The 15,475-nt window shown below is 47.9% G+C and overlaps 1 long non-coding RNA gene across 1 annotated transcript; it reads right to left on the bottom strand.

Moving 5' to 3' along the window:
* Window positions 1–638: 638 nt before the first annotated feature.
* LOC149853767 (uncharacterized) lies at window positions 639–12,465 on the bottom strand. Its single transcript, XR_016439000.1, has 5 exons — window positions 11,301–12,465; window positions 10,044–10,485; window positions 7,660–7,821; window positions 2,679–5,743; window positions 639–2,407 (listed from the first exon to the last, which is right to left on the bottom strand). It is a non-coding gene; the product is annotated as an uncharacterized LOC149853767 (long non-coding RNA).
* Window positions 12,466–15,475: the final 3,010 nt, after the last annotated feature.

The following is a 15,475-nucleotide window of genomic DNA, read 5'->3' as shown; positions in this document are numbered from 1 at the left end:
GCAGTGCTAGCAAAGTGCCTCCAAGGGGGCTGTGGTTGGGTCCTTCCTGCTCCCCCCACCCACTGGCTAAGCTCCTTGGGTAGGCTACATCTCCTCTTGCAGGCAACAGTTCCTGAAGAAAGGAGGCAGCAGAGCATCATGGGAGACAAGTTCCCAAGTCACGAGAACAGCTTAAAAATCACGAGATTTTATTAAAAATGGTAGAGCTGCAATTTGCTATTTGCCTCTGGGAGCTTTAGGGATCCTGCTCTTCAACTTTGTTTCTACAACTCCACAGGGCACCAGTGTATTTTTTCAAGATAAAAGCAGGGACAAGACTCCAGGGAGTTGGAGGTTTAAGAAAACCCCTGGCTACCATGAGGCTTGTGACAGAATCGCTGCCACTGACTACACTGATAAGCCTGAAGTTATGACCTGAAGATGCCTTAAAGGTTCAAAAACCAGAAGGTGAATAAAAAGAATCCCAACTGCATTAATAAATGATCAACGTTAGCATCCCACCATCTTTCCTAAACCAACGTCACGGTTTTGGGAGTAGGGGGGCTGATAGGTTGTGTTTGAACGCTAGGGCTGGCCCCGTTTCCACCTTTCTCTCGATGATTCAAAAGCAGCGCAGAACAAGACTTACAAGGTTTTTTCTCACTGATCTTAAACTTAAGGGACGCTAGGTTTCAAGGCCACTGGGTAAAGAGGGAAAATCACTCCCACTGTCCATGGATATAATTACTCACAAAGAAAATAGAGGAATGGTGACTCAGGTCCCTTGATAGATTAAAGGATAATTCCTAGGCCCTGCGTTTAGAAGAAACCTGGCAAGAGAGTAAAGGTCAGGAGAGAAATGCTGGTATTTATTTATACAGAGGTGGTTGGTGAACAACATGTATTTTGGAGACTTTTGAGACAACATAACTCACCCAGAAAGAGCTGTTAAACCTGTTTGGTAGATACATATGCATACATGTCTATAAGCAAACACAGGTAATTGCAGACAGCACACAAACAAGGAAACGCACACAAGGCAAACTTTTAAACTAATCGAACTAACAAATCAGTCCAAACTTTCTGGAGCTTCGCAAACTCCTGCCTTCTATGTGAGCCCACCTGTGTAACCACCCGCACTTTATTAGAGCTGCGCAGATCTTTTTTGCTACAAACCCGGAACGTGCTGCTCAGTTCCCGAATGTGCCAATGAATCTGAGCTGAGGGGAGGGTGAGTTTGGGGGCACAACTTGGGTGAATCTGGACTGGGTAACGTGAGGCTGATTTCTAGGGTAGCTGAGAGTTGATTTACTGCGCTCGATGGAAACCAAGCAACGTTTGGAGGTCTGATATTGTTTGGAGGCCCGGCCAGGTGGAAGGGAAGACTCTCGCTAAGTGCAATTGTCCATTTAAACCCAGAATTCAAGAGGATGCAGGTGAGTCTCCAACATGAACCACCAGTGAAAACTAATGGGCTGAGACAAGCGCATCCAAACAAAGGGAAATCTCTGAGTTTTGCCAGCCCCTAGATCCTGCAGTCATTATGTTTTCTTTGCTGGCCTTAGGGATTTTGACTCTGCTGAAGTAATGGGGCCTCCGTGCTCAGCATATCTGAATATCAAGACTAGGATGTGATCAGAAATCAGTGACCGCTTTTGAAAATCTATTGCCTTACTGGAAACGCGGAGAAATCATAGCACAACTATTCCGGGATCTGAGGCTAACACGCTGCCAAGTAAGGGTCCAGATGGCAGACGGGGCCCCCAGCCCAGAGCAACCGCATCTCTTGAAATGGAAACTTTTCCTTATTTTATCGCCTTTTTACTGCTTTGAAACAACACGCAGATTAATACCACGGAAGCACAGCTGGGCAAGGAGGAGGAGCGACATCAACGCCAGGCAAGGAGCTGCTGGCTAGATTGTGCTGATGTATTTTGGTAGCACAAGGGAAAGTAATTCAGTCCTGAAAAGGGCTTTCTCCTAGGCCTCTGACTACCCCATTGATCCTACCATGGGAAGTGCCGAGCTGATCTGCCACGGATTCAGTGAACACGGCTCACCAAATCTTTCCAAGCGCAGCCACATTCATACCAACCTCTGGTGATGCTGGTGCTTTCTGGGCTCATCATGCACAAAATGCCACCTGCTGTGGGCACGTCCTGAGTTTGGGGAGGGTGAGATGATCCCGACGGATAAAAGCCGGGGTATATTTTTGAACGCTATGAAAATAAACATGTGAGTATTCATTGATGACTAACCTAGTAACACGACTGCAATTAGATGGTTGTGTTTGGTGCATGCCTCTTCAGCTGGGTTAGAAGATGGCTTCCTTCCTTTGCTTTCTCCCCCTGTGGAAGAACTGGAATTTTTGACGAAATACTGAAAACCAAACAAGGTCAGTTGAAACCTGAGGCTTTCTGTGAGAAACCTGGAGGAAAGAAGAAAAAAAAAGATTGGTTGAAAGCTGAAAATTTCAGTCTGGAAACGCTGGTGTTTTGACTTTCAGGAGATATCGTAGAAATACCATAGAAATCATGGAGGAGAAGGACTGGAAGGGACCTTCAGAAGTCATCTAGTCCAACCCCCTGCCTGAGGCAGGATCATCCCAATCCAAACCAGCCTATATAATCCATAATCTAAATTCTTTGGAAGACTACCTTCAACCGTGACATAACACAAAACATAACACCCGAACCCACCTTGCAGGGGAACCATGATTTTATGAAAGGTTGTTATTCATAGGTTCATTGATGTAGGGTCGGACAGGACCTTGCAGATCTTCTAGTCCGACCCCCTGCCCTGGGCAGGAGAGAAACCTGGGCTCAAATGACTAAACAATTGTGACCTGGCTTTTAGCAGAGGCTCAAGAGATCCCAGGTAGAGATGTGGGTCCTGTAGCTTCAGGCTGCCTGAGCTGGGCTCCGTGGCTAGACAGCTGTGTTCACGAGGCACCATGGGCTGCCCTTTCTTGTGGGGCCGCCCGTGGTGTTTTGTGGGAGTCTGTGGTTGTGACGCCTGGCTGCAGTCGTATCAAATCGTGGTCCGTGCCAGCTTGGCTCCGCGGGGGACTTTGTTAGTCACACCATGGGCTGAGCAATACCCCTGGGTCCTCTCTGATGTGGCTCTCCGGTGACTCAGACGGAGGCTCCCTGCCCATCCTCTCGAGGGAAACCTGGACAGCAGCGGGCACGAAGGAGCCCCTCCGTAGGTGGAACGTGGGTAGCACGGACAGGGCCCTAAGTGCAAACTCAAAAAGACGACTTTTGTTCACATGTGTTGGCTCAGCTCAAATAACTCATGAGGGACCAGAGCTGCAGGCTGGAAGGGGAAGAAACTCTCTCCAGATGAAAGGATGTCAGAAAATTGTATTTAGTCAACTGCGTGTGTGTGTTAGAAAGGGGAGGAGGGAGGAAGGGGCCGCCGAGGCTGTAACTGTGACTGACTTTCTGACTTCTTAACTTGTCAGCATATCCTAAAGTTAAAAATGCACATGCACACAGGCCTGCAGCCAAAGAGGCCGTCTAGCCGCAGATCCAGATGTGGGGGCCACTGCGCAGCCAGCCAGCCCCGCTCTCCCTGAAACGACTTTCAGACTAAACAATTGTGACTTGGCTGTGAGAGGCAGCGCAATTCCAGATGCTGCTTTCCTTTCACGTTGTTTTAATTGGGCTGGCAGGCGCAAGGGCTCTTTCAGTGAGAGGAAAGCTTCCCCACGGGACCGCAATGTTTTGGCAGAGCTTCCATGCTGCTACCTTAAGAGAGAGAGCAAGGGAGAGCGGGCGGCGGGGGGAAGAAAGAAAAAAATTGGGAGCAAGTTGCCAAGGTGTTTACTGCTGCAAACAGCTGCTGCTTTTTGTTTTTATCTTCCGAAATTCACACCTCTTTATACTGCCCCCGAACCTGAGCAACCGGCGTCGAAGCCTTGCCTGGAACTGGGGCTTTGCCCCGATTCCTGCCATCAGGGTAACCGTACTGGTGCCAGCTTCTGAAAACAGCTCTTGGCTCTGGCAACTTTGCTGTCTGCACTAAAAGACTCACCCTAGACCCGCTGAATGTGGGATAGCCCCAGTGCAGACCATGCCCAAATGTTATGCAGGAGGGAAAGGGGGATCTGGCCTGTGAGGCTGGATCCTCCAGGGACTTTCGACCAACAGGCTTCAGCAGGCTGCAAACATCCTGCCACTCTCCTGCTGTTGGCGGAGGGTCCCGAGTGAGCGGGTCTGGCATGAAAAAGGGCTGAGAACCACTGCCAGAGCCCGCTGTGGTGGTATCACGCTGCAAGCAATGATTAAGGCTCCAGGCAGTACCAAAGTATCATTTCACTCCATGTCAGAAAGTGTTGTCTTGAACTCCATGTCATAACACTGTTAGATGGATATTTGAGTCGTTACGATTAACTGTTCATATTCTGGTGGCATCTAGAAGCATTGGCCCCAATTAAAGCCCCGTTCTCCCATACACGTACTTATGGGAGACAGTCACAGCCCCGAAGACCTTCCAAGAGAGACCAGTAGAGAGAGAGAAAATTGTTATTTAGTACAAAGGGAGTGACGGGAAAGCCATAAGTATTGCTGAAGTTGCTTCAAATTTGTTTCTAAGTAAACTGATTGCTAACGCTATTCAGCTGGCTGGTATAATGGGTTAAACCATAGTCTTATAATACACTTTGGCCTTGTCTCCACCATCTATCCAAACAGTGTTAAAAGCAACGTTGTGTTTAAACATGGTTCCCCGTCATAAGTAAAATCCCAGTGTTGACAGGAACAAAGGCCCTTGCTCTCACTGAGGGACCGGACTCCATACTGTACAGCCCTCACATGATGAAAACACAATGTGCTCTTGGTAAATGGGACCAAATGGCCTACTGACAGACTTAAAAACGCGTGTGATGTCCCTGTGCAGGCACTGCCAGAGCACGATTCAGTAAGATGATGGCAGCTTGAGCTGGTCTCGTCCCCATAAGCACGTGCCTTAGTCCACCGCGGCACTGCTGTATCGTAGAGGCATCTGCAGGCGGGTAAGGCAGAGTGGACTACAGCGAGCCCGGTGGGGCGGGAGGTCACCGTGCTGCAATCGGAGGGCATGGGAGGTTCATTATAAAACATTGTACAATACGCCTGAAAGGCTTGAATATTTTATATGATACAGCAGTTTCAGAAATAAGAACCCGGCCTCTCCTGCTGCAATGGCAAGAAGTAGAGCAGGATCGGACGTGAAAAATTCGGCTACAAAACGCAGCAGAGATACAGGGAAATCACTGAGATAAAAGGGGAGTGAAAAATGCCAAGAACTCTGTGGAAAGTGTTAATGTGTGGAGGCACCTTGCTGGTCCCTGCCCGCTTTATCTCTGCTGAGGATGCACACGTGGCGTCTGTCCCACCTTCTCCCCAGCTTCGAGGATGCAATGGTGCGGTGATGGGGATTCTGCACAGCAGAGCAGACCTAAGGTTTAAAGACATGTGGAGAATGACTCGCATGGCGGCAGACTGGCTCTTTGGGGCCTGCTTTGACAATCTTTCCTTTGTTTGTTTTGCTTAAAATTGGGAGGTCTGAATTCCTGCTGGATACCGTATTTTGAAACTCAGGAAAGGCAAGTCCACTGCCCCTTTTCACACAAAGCTTCCAGGAGCTGCAGGTACTTCCTCCAAAAAAACCAAGGAGGCAGCAAGGTTTCTGAATGCAAACACAAGGTGAACGGTGAGCAAGAAAAAACCAAACGGACCACTTTTCTGAAATCTTTCCCTGGCGTTCTGGCCCCGGCATACTGGGAATGATAAAGAAATACAATAAGATAATCAGGAAGGTTTTTTTAGACAGAGGAAAAAGTGCCCAGAACACATTCTTCACTCCCATGCCCACGCCTCCCGTTACTCACTCCTGAAATGGAGGAAAGTAACAAGCCTTGTTTTTTGTTGGAGTTTTTGTTTTGTTTTGTTTTCAAACTTTGGCCTCATTAATTTCCAAAAAAAATTTCCCCCCAATAAAAGGAAAACATGGAAAGAAAAACAAACTATTAGAAAAGAGAGGAGGGAGGAAATGTTATTTAAAAGGTTACCAGACCACATCATTTTCCAATGATATTATATACTCCCTGCAGTATCCAAAATATATATGGGCCCTGGGCCAAGAATGTAAAAAAAAAAAAAATTAAAAAAAATACACACAGCGTAGACACAACATCTGGACAGAGGCTGAACAAAACCTCCATTTATCACACTTAATCCTGCAATGAAGCAGTCAACAGTTTACTTCTGTTTTGCTAATTTAGCTGCTTTCATGCTTCCGAGGTGGAAAAGCCAAAGTAAAGGCTTTGAATTAAGTGTCACTTTGTCAAGCTCCTTTTCCTTTTTTGCTTTTTGACTTTGCCTGCATTTAAAAAAAAAAAAGTTTTGGGTTTTTTTTTTTTATTAATTCCACCTTCTCTTTTCTCTTTTGCCTGGATCGGCTAGGAGCTGGTGAGCAGCGGGGCACAGGCAGCTGACACAGGCTGTACAGGCAAACACGCACAGGGCACGCAACCCACACCCACTCAGGCATGCACAAACACACAGAGGTTCAAGTTCAGCTCTGGCATAGCAAGGGACCACTCCTAACTTTCATGGGATCTGCGGGTGTGCTGGGCCTCCACAAATCAGGCTACTTACTTCACTGGCTAATTGGAAAACCTTGGCCCCCTGGCTCAGATACCCAGCAAGGTAAAAGCGCATCAACATAGCCCCTGCGCATGGTATGCAAGAGCTACTTGAAACTGTTTTTCAATGGAATCTCAGTTTTCTACTGATTTTATTTTTTTTTTTGTGGGCAGAGGGAAAAGCGCCCGCTCTTCATGGACATTTTGTAACTGAAAAATCCAATCAAAATTCTTCAATTCAGAAATTTTATGTTACTACCACTTGGGAAGTGTAATTCATTGCTCCTCATCCCCATTCTCGTCAGCAAGCCAACATCTCCAGCTAGGTTTTAGTGCCCATGACACTCTTCAACCATGAAAATCCCGCCGCGCATCATGTTCAGTGACCCCGGCGAGAGAGAGAGAATGGTGCATCATGGGAGATGTAGTCTGACCAGGCCTGTGGCCTCTAGCAGAGAATGGAAACACAAACCACCTAAAACTCCAACTCCCATAATGCTCCGCAGCATTATTCAGGAATTGAAATGTCTTGAAGCATTTTCAGCTAATGTTTCGGCGTTTCGGTTTTTTGCTTGTTCATTTGTTTTTGCTGAAAGTTATATTAACATTTTCTGTGGAGAAAACTAATTTGCTGACCAGCTGTGCTGTAAACCTGCACGGTACACACCAGGCAGGTGAAACTATCCATGCCTGCAGTCTTTCACACAAATCGTACCTGTGATTCGTTGGTTATGCAGAGTGCAAGCTCTTCAGAGCAAAGACTTCCTTCCTACTGTGTACATGGCGGTGGTGATAACAACCACAACAGAAACAACAGGAACACGCCAGGCACTTACATACAGAAGTGTTAAAGATTGCAGAGAGGAGGGCTGGGGGGTTTGGGGTTCATTTCCTTAGACCCTGAAATCTTAAATCTGCTGAAGACAGTGAGAATTTGGCTGTTCTGTTTAACTGGGACAAGATTTCATCCACTCCGTTCAGCAAACGTACAACACACATAGCACATGCTCAGAATGACATGTAAGACGGTACGTAAAATATGTACATACTTGCACCAGTAGCATCTGGTCAGCAGCCCCCTGATACGAGGATGGCAGTCCTCTAGGAAATAGGGAAGGTATCGGTGAGTCCACTGATGACTGAGGAGGCCGATCCTCTACAGGTACAGGTATCAATGAACAGTTGTTCACTTTTCCCCGCAGTTTCCACATCTGTAAAATACAGACCCCAATGCTGAATTACTGGGATAGGGTAGTGTCCCTTTAAATCAGGGGTGGGCAAAATGCGGCCCGGGGGCCAGATGTGGCCCACCAGGCCATTCTGTCCAGCAAGCGGGGCCTCTAAAAAATGTAGAAAATTAATATTTATCTGCTCCCAGCTGCCTGTCATGCGGCCCTCGATGGCTTGCCAAAACTCAGTTAGTGGCCCTCCGCCCAAAATAATTGCCCGCCATGCTTTAAATAGTTTATTAGCCCTCTACTAGGTGTCATCGGATACGTGTACATGTGCTATTAATGCGGCTTTATAAACTCTGGCACAGTCTGCGCTGGATTTTATTGCTCCCAGGTGCCACATTTGCACGTGCTCCCAGGACCGAGCACACTAAGTCAGGGCAGAGCAGCCCCGACTGGCGGGGGCCCTGGGGGTCAGCCTGCTGGCCTGGGGCTGCTCCAACCCAGGTCAACGTGCTGCAGAGGGACTGGCTGGGGCACAAGGGTGCAGGGCTGTGCCCCAGCAAGCCGCAGTGTCTACCCATGCATCGTGGTGCACTAAACTCTGCCACAGGATAATACTCGTGTCTGGCAGTACTGTCCTATGGCAGAGTTAATTAGTTTACTCCATCCTAATAGCAGCAAACATGTAGATGGTGATGTTTTACTGCAGAGCTAATTAGTCAGCTCCACAAGTAAATGTTTTGTGTAGATGTGCCCACTGTGTTCTGTATTTTAGAGTCCACCTAAATCCAGCCAGCGCAACAGGGCATATGCAGATAAGCCTGGCATGTTTGTGTGTATTTACTAAACACAGTTATTTGGGACCCAGCTGTGTCCCTGCGGTTTCTTCATATTATTTTTGTTGTGTAAGGAGCAATAGATACAACAAATTCCTACCCTGGGAATCTTAATTAATGCCTGTTAAGTCCAAAATAGCGCAAATCTACTGACCTTTCAAGGCTCCGTGGCCTTAAAAAAGTGAACCCTATCAGGCACTGTTTAATGTAATACAGGGAATTTGGTTTATTTTCTATGCTGTCTAGTTCTTTCTCATTGTTTTATGTATGTCGTTGCAGTCTCTTTGCTTGATTTGATGTGGTTTCATGAATGTGTCAGAGGCTCCTAGTGTGTCAACACAGTTGCCCCTTATTACTGCTTTATAAATCTGAAGAATAACTAACTAACTAACCAACTTACTAACAAACTAACTAAATGCTTTAAGATCTGCAAATAAAAACCTCTGTGCAGCAGAAATGCAAAGTATTAATAGCTTATCCAGGCGAGTTCGCCAGTCCTGAATGCCAGCATTCAGAAGTGACACACGCTGCATACCTTGTCTAACAGACACATCAATACAAGATTAGATAAGGAACAGCACATTCAGACTGTCTAGAGCAAAAAAATATGTACCTAGCTTTGAAAAACAGGGGTGGAAAATTGCCGGCATGCATGATATTATTTTGGACCCCAGAGTTGCTTAAATGGTCTAATTTTGTGAAAACATACATCAGTCTTAAACTAAACAACAAGCCATCTTTCAAAGTGCAACTTAATAAGAACCATAAGATCTCTGATGACCTTTTGAGTCAGACATACTGTATACAGAATAAGGGTCCAGATTATAGTTTGAGTCCCATAATATTAATATGATGAATTTCCTTGGGTAAGGTTATATACCTGAAATTAAGCTGTGTGAAACGTAGTTTTGTTCTAAATGATCACTGCCATGCCTTTTCATTTCTGTGCACCTTTACATCTTTGGGGAGTTTTCTGCGCCCCTCAATGACAGCCAGCCATTTTATGTTCTGCTCTCCGCAGACTGTCAGGAAAAGAGATGCACACATGCTGCAGCTCTCTCCCGGAGACGTTGCATTTGTGCATTCTTATTTGTGGCTTTGATTAATCGAAAATAGAATTAAACCAGACTGAAATCATAGGGCTGCTCTTTATGTATGAAATAAAAATAAGAGTCCAGAGGCCATTTACTGTCCAAGCACAGACCTTTCAATGCACATAAAACAATATTAAACCAAAAGACAGAATGTAGATCTCTTACTTTCTGGACCTGCGTAGTAACCATGAGGTCGTGCCCCTTCCCAGAAACTTTATGCAGTTGTTCCAAAACTCAGTTTAACCAGCTGCTGTTAAGGTTTAAAATGCCTCTCCCCCCACCCTGCACACACACTTCATCGAGGGCCAAAACAAGAGCATCAATTCACCTTGAGAAAACCTGTTCCTCTGGACAGGCAGATCAACCTGGAAGACCAAGGAGGTTTGAAGAATATTCTTGCATATGCTTTTTGGGACAATTAAGAACAAAAGGGGTAGTTTCAAATATTAGCTAACAGGTTAAAAATTCTCCTGTAGATAAAAGCATGCGTACAAACCGGCGGGGAGACTAAATGCATCTGCATCAGGGTCATCTGCCAGTTCTAACTTTATGACGTGGGTCTTTTAAGACCCAAAGTTGGAATCCCAAATCCAATTAGTCTTCATCTATCAAAAGACTGGCTCTGTGGCAGGACACATCTTCCTGAACTGGGCTCATTTCAAAGCTTGAATCTGTGGAAACCTGCTTGATGCTGTCCAAAAGGGGCCACGGGATAAAAGCAGATCTTAAGGATCTGAGTTTGGGTTTTGTGTGGATAGCCATCCAAGACTCTGTAAGGAAAGAAAAGAAACGTGCATTTGGTCATCTCAGGCAGCAAACACGTTACAACACACCTATTTTATCTATGGGAGCATCTACAGGGCCTTAAAGGACCCATGTCATAAAGTTGGAACTGGTGAATGACCCTGATGCAGATGCATTTAGTCTCCCCGCCAGTTTGTACACATGCTTTTCATCCGATCAGCTTAATACGTGTGTGCTGTCTTTACGGCACAGGAGCATTTTGGTCCTAGCAGAGGGTGCAGGAAAAAGCCCTGACTCGCAAGCCACCGTTACAAACACGGTCCCGGAGGCCAGCATGACGTAACCAGCTCTGCATTCCCACGGCTCTGCAGTGCGCAGACAGACTATTTCAAACCCAAGCCTGTTACTCTGGGGTCAGCTCATGTTTACTGGAGGAGAGGGAGGCCGCGTTCAAGCATTCCTCGTTGCTGCCTCACCCTTACTCAAGCCCTCCCAGCCTGGTATCCCTGGGAACGCCTGTCCGGCCAGACTGAAGTCCACGGGCTTGACTCTGCTCTCAGGTGTAGCAATGTCAAGGGCAACACGGAGCCTGCATGCAGTAGAGGGCCATGAAGAAATGTCAGCTGGAAGGAAATGATCACCTCCAACAGCAAAAGCCTGGAGTCAATGAACCGCACACCCTTCTGGTCTTCTCTTCTTGTAAAGCATTGAGTGCCCCGTTGACTAGAAGGAGCCTAAAAGCTCTGAGCAAGGGGCAGCATCACATTGCTCCTCTCAGGAGTAGCTAGGGAAAGAGTTGCCGCACACAGCTCCCCTCTTCCTCACGTTGCTAAATCCTTACCTGGTGAATGAGTGGCCATGCAACACCTACTCTCCTCCGCTCTCCAGCCCCTTCCCTTGTGTGCAACAGGTTGTTTCCATGGTAGAGCTGGGCCTGCAGATTGTCACTGGCTAAGCTGGGCATATGGGAGTAAGCCTTTATTCCCCCCTCTGAGCTGAGGCAGACAACGGCACAGTCTAGGCTATGGAAGAAGCAGAAACAACAATCCAAAAAAACCCCCAAAACCCTCTTTAAATCAAACCCCTCAGAGGACATGACTAATAATGACTCTGTCGCTTGGCTGTCAGGGTCTTCCCCCAGCTACAGCCCATGCACTACAGTCAAGGTCTGTCTAAAGTCACCGAGCAAGGAAACCCACCCACTGAGTGCATGCCCCTGCTCCGCGCCTGCCCCCACTCCCCGGGGCGAAGCTGGGAAGGGAGATGACACGCGGAGGAACGGGGACTGCAGACATCCTCTTTGTGCCAGGAATCCCACTTGTGTGCGCGTCGGCCTGTGCAACAAAGAGCCCATCGGAAATCAAGTTCATTATTTGGCTTTTCAGGAGCTTTTCACGCCGGAGTGCTGGCAGGAGAGGCTGCCCGGAGAGAAGCCGGGTGCAGCTGAAGTCTTCCTCCCTCGGAGAAGGGGGCTCGGTTCCTATGCTGGGCTCCAGAATTGGGAAGAGCAACAAGCAATCCCTTCTGCAGACCTCCTTCCACCTCTGAACCCAGCCTCCCCAGCTCAGGGCTGTTGTGGAGCTGGCTCAGTGGCTCGGGGAGTCAGGTTCACAACTCCGATTTCTGGAAGGACTTCAGCAACCCCAGTGGGGAACACGAAGGGTCCCGCTCATCCACGCCTGAGGGCCCCTTTGCGCTCTTCAAGCTGGTGAAAAGGGGACATCTGGTAGACATTATCCCCGCTCCGAACACCCCAGTGCAGGAAGCCTCCCTCTGTGGTGCTGCAGAGCTTGCTGGGTCAGCTGTATATTGTCGCTGCAGCAGCTCCAGGTGCAGATGTATTCCAGGGTAGGCTGTGGGCACCGCAGAGGTTGGGTAGGGACAGGCTGGAGGAGGGAGAGATTAAAGCAGGAGTCAGACCAGGCTGGACGGCGGGGCACTGGGCACCCACAGCACCAGGACAGAAGTGCCTTGGCACAGCAGTGCCAGGGTAAGAGGACGCAAGACCTCAGGGGAGCAGAAGGTGCTTCTGGGTCCAGGCTGAGCTGCGTGGGCAGAGCCATGGGGCAAGGATGCTACAACAGCCAGAGGTGGAGCACATCAAGACTCAGGCATACAGCAAAACTCAGACAAAGTCTTATCTCCCTAGGCCGTCAGCCCCTACTGCAGATTAGCTCTTCCAGGCAACTCCAAGCCCGGGCAATGCCAGGGTTTCAGAGGAAAGAGGACACACCGGTTAATGCAGCCCCACTGGCCCTCGACTCATTTTGCCACCCGCCGTTCCCAGAAGCTCTCGTCAAGGGGGCCCGGCTGTCCTTCCCCTCCCACATTAACAAAAAAAACACTGTCACATCGCAACGCGGGGCTCCCGAACCCGTCTGTGCGGCTGCCCATCCTCCGGCTCATACCCCAGTGCTCAGAAAGCATTAGCCACAGGCAATATGCATTCCAGAAACATGGTCTGTCAAACAACTACAAAAACAAACCCTCCCGTTGCTAGAGAGCTCTTTTTATTCATTGTTTGTGTGCCCTGCTCAGCTTGGGAGGAGAGAAGGCTTGGGACTCACCAGAGCTGCGATAGCTGAGAACTGCCGCCAACAAACTGCCCAGGCCATGACTCCTAAAATGAAACAGCTTCCTCTCCAGATCAGCTACACTCAAGATGCTCAGCACTCGCTTGGTGTTATTTATGCTGCCCAGCTGCACAGGTCCCTTCTGGTGGCTGCGGCTCCCTAGAGCCCGGCCCTGAAAACCCATGGGAAGAGGCAGCTCTTGCCCTGAGGAGCTCACTGATTAAATAGACATGGCTAACATTAGCATCCCTTATTCACTGAGAGAGAAGTGGGATGCAGGGGAGTGAAGTGTCTTTGCCAAAAGTCACCCTGGCAGAGCTAAGGAGAAAATCTAGATCTCCGGAGGCCTATCGTGTTGGGCGTTAACCACAAGGCCCCTTTTCCTCTTGAGCAACTTTAACACAGTCTGCGTGTGATGGGCCAAATTCATCTCAGCTGTAACTCTCTGGAGGCTAGTAGCATTACACTGGGACTATATAATCCCTGTTAAATTAATTAAGTATCCCAACCCATCCCCTAAGGAGCGTGTGCGTAGCTGAAAAGGTGTGCAGAACTTTCACATTGTCGCTTGGTTTTCCCCTTCCTAAATTCTAGGGGATTAGAAACGTTTTGAAACATGAAGCTTTTTTCACCCTGATCTATGGTTGGCTGAATAATTTGGGGGAAGTAAAGAAACTGTGCAAAAGTCGTCAACGTGTTCCTCCTTTCTTTTTAAAGATCACTTTTTAAAATGGCAAAGGTTGTGGAAATCCCAGTCCTTTTCAACCAGCACTGGTGAGAACTGCTGTCTCCTCTTTGCCGATGGAGACATGGAGGTAGAAAGACTCAAGATGGATTCAGGGATGTATTTTGGTAGCTGTGTTGGTCCGAGAGAAAAGGAAATGTAAAACTCTTGGTTCAGAGAGGATACCCTTTATTAGACCAACTAAGAAATTACCAAAAAAATGAACTTTTTCTGCAAGCTTTCGGGCACATGCCCCTGTCCTCAGGCTCAGGGCAAATTAAAGATGGTAAAAAGCCCCCACAGACAGAAAATAAATGGATGGCTTCAAGTGAGATGGACTCAAGCTTTTCTGGACAAGGTTATCCACATATCCGCGCTAGCAAAATGGAGATCAGGCCCTTATGATGAAGGCTTTTGGACCCTACCCCACTTTAAACAGGAAATGCCATGTTTTAGGTCCAAAAACCCCTGGAATATCAAGAGCAGAATTCAGGACTTTCTGGCCTCCAGATCACTCTCCAGATACAAGAGTATGTTGTCTCTTTTCTGGTCTCTCTCAAGAAACCCCTCAAGTGAGAAAATTAATTCTTACACAGAGCGGTGAGATCCTGAATGTCTTATACTCTCTTTTCCCAGTCACACTTCCCAGTTAAAGATTTTGCTGAAATCACAATATCAGAAACAGAGGCCTTATTATACAGTGGCTGCCTTGCATATGACTAGGAACCCCTGCTAAAGACCTGGGCCTATTGCTCTATGCACCGTATGAAGGAGAAACAAGACCCAGGGAGCTCTGGGTATCACACCCATAGGCCCAGCAGGATGAATTATCACTGGGGGACCAAATTCTCCATGCACAAGGGCAGGTGTAACTCCACTGATACCGTGGAGCACAGCTTCATTTACCCCCGTGATGAACTTGGCTTGGGTTCCCGGCTTTACCTCTGCGTCGGCTGGTGCTCTCAGCCAGCCCCTTAAGGTTGTTGTCTCATGCAGTTTGCTTTTTTGTATTTAATATTAATAGTAATGACTGTGGCAGTAAGATAATAAGCTTCAGTCAGATTAGAAGGGGGTAGGTTCTTATCTGTGACTGCTGAAGACACATGTCTTTCACCTGCTCCTTTAATATCCCCCATCTTTCATTTCTACCGCCTACCCCCCTCCCACTGTCTTAGAACAAAAGGGGTATTATTGTCCTGGGTCTTTTCAGGCTGCAGCCAGGAAGACCTGCTCCTCCCCCACCCCGCTCCCCGAATGTGCAGCAGTTTGAAATAAGGCTTTTTCCTCCCCGGCAGGAGATTAGCTCGGTTTGACAAGGCGGTGAACTTTAGGCAGGGTGAAATAGGGTCTCCTTGGGGAGTGGAGGCAGTTGAGCCCTGACTAATTCTGACAAAGAGAGGCACAAAAAAAAAACAAAGGCAGAAAGCAAGAAGGAGGGGAGGCACTTAAAAGAAGACGAAGAGAACGCTGGGGCCAAAGAACGGAAGGAAGGAAACAGGCAGGGCAAAGAAAGAAAGCAAGACAATGTGCAAATGACAGAACAACGGGCACATTTCAGAGCCACTTGAATTTCATCTATTGGACATCCACTAACAAGGCTCCCGGCAAGCTTTGCCCATGGCAAGATGGTCCAAGGTCTGCTTGCTGCTGTCTGCCCTGAGATGCCCACGTACATTAGGCATCCACCCATGGCCTTCTGGAGCAGAGACAAGAAGGGAA

The sequence above is a fragment of the Crocodylus siamensis genome, chromosome 13, assembly GCF_052110815.1.
Source record: "Crocodylus siamensis isolate JL-2025a chromosome 13, ASM5211081v1, whole genome shotgun sequence".
Classification (NCBI taxonomy): Eukaryota; Metazoa; Chordata; order Crocodylia; family Crocodylidae; genus Crocodylus; species Crocodylus siamensis.
Note: the sequence above shows the minus strand (reverse complement) of the source record. Positions and strands in the feature narration are given on the sequence as shown.